The sequence below is a fragment of the Camelina sativa genome, unplaced genomic scaffold (genome assembly GCF_000633955.1).
Source record: "Camelina sativa cultivar DH55 unplaced genomic scaffold, Cs unpScaffold06161, whole genome shotgun sequence".
Lineage (NCBI taxonomy): Eukaryota > Viridiplantae > Streptophyta > Magnoliopsida > Brassicales > Brassicaceae > Camelina > Camelina sativa.
Window position 1 is genome coordinate 1 of NW_010927241.1, and position 520 is coordinate 520.

The following is a 520-nucleotide window of genomic DNA, read 5'->3' on the forward strand; positions in this document are numbered from 1 at the left end:
TTACTTGGGTGCACAATATTTTCCAGGTCAGTTATTTTCAATGACAAAGCTCATCATGTTTCCTTCTAAGGTTTGACTTTGTAGTACATTTTTGTTTTAATATAAATTATTCCGGATAATATACACAGGGCATACTTACCAACGAGACAAGGTGTCTGCGATGTGAAACAGTGACTGCAAGAGACGAAACATTCCTAGACCTAAGCCTTGATATCGAACAGAACAGTTCGATAACTAGCTGTTTGAAAAACTTCAGCTCTACAGAGACTCTTCACGCTGAAGACAAATTCTTCTGTGACAAATGCTGCAGGTAAGGTGTTGGTTTTTAGTCTGACCCCATTGCTTTTCATAGTTAAATTCTTCAGCTTTGCTTTTAATAGCTGCAACTAAATATTAGTCTTTGAGCTCTTGTATTCCTTTCAATGGCTGATCTGTATGATTTATTAGGTGCAATGGCAATTTCATAGCGCTGACCAAATCCCGATTCTTTTATGTTTGTTATTGCAGCTTACAAGAAGCA

The 520-nt window shown here is 37.1% G+C and overlaps 1 long non-coding RNA gene across 1 annotated transcript; it reads left to right on the forward strand.

Annotated features, from left to right (window-relative positions):
• On the forward strand, positions 1 to 520 carry LOC104774850. Its single transcript, XR_765543.1, has 3 exons — positions 1 to 26; positions 129 to 310; positions 508 to 520. It is a non-coding gene; the product is annotated as an uncharacterized LOC104774850 (long non-coding RNA).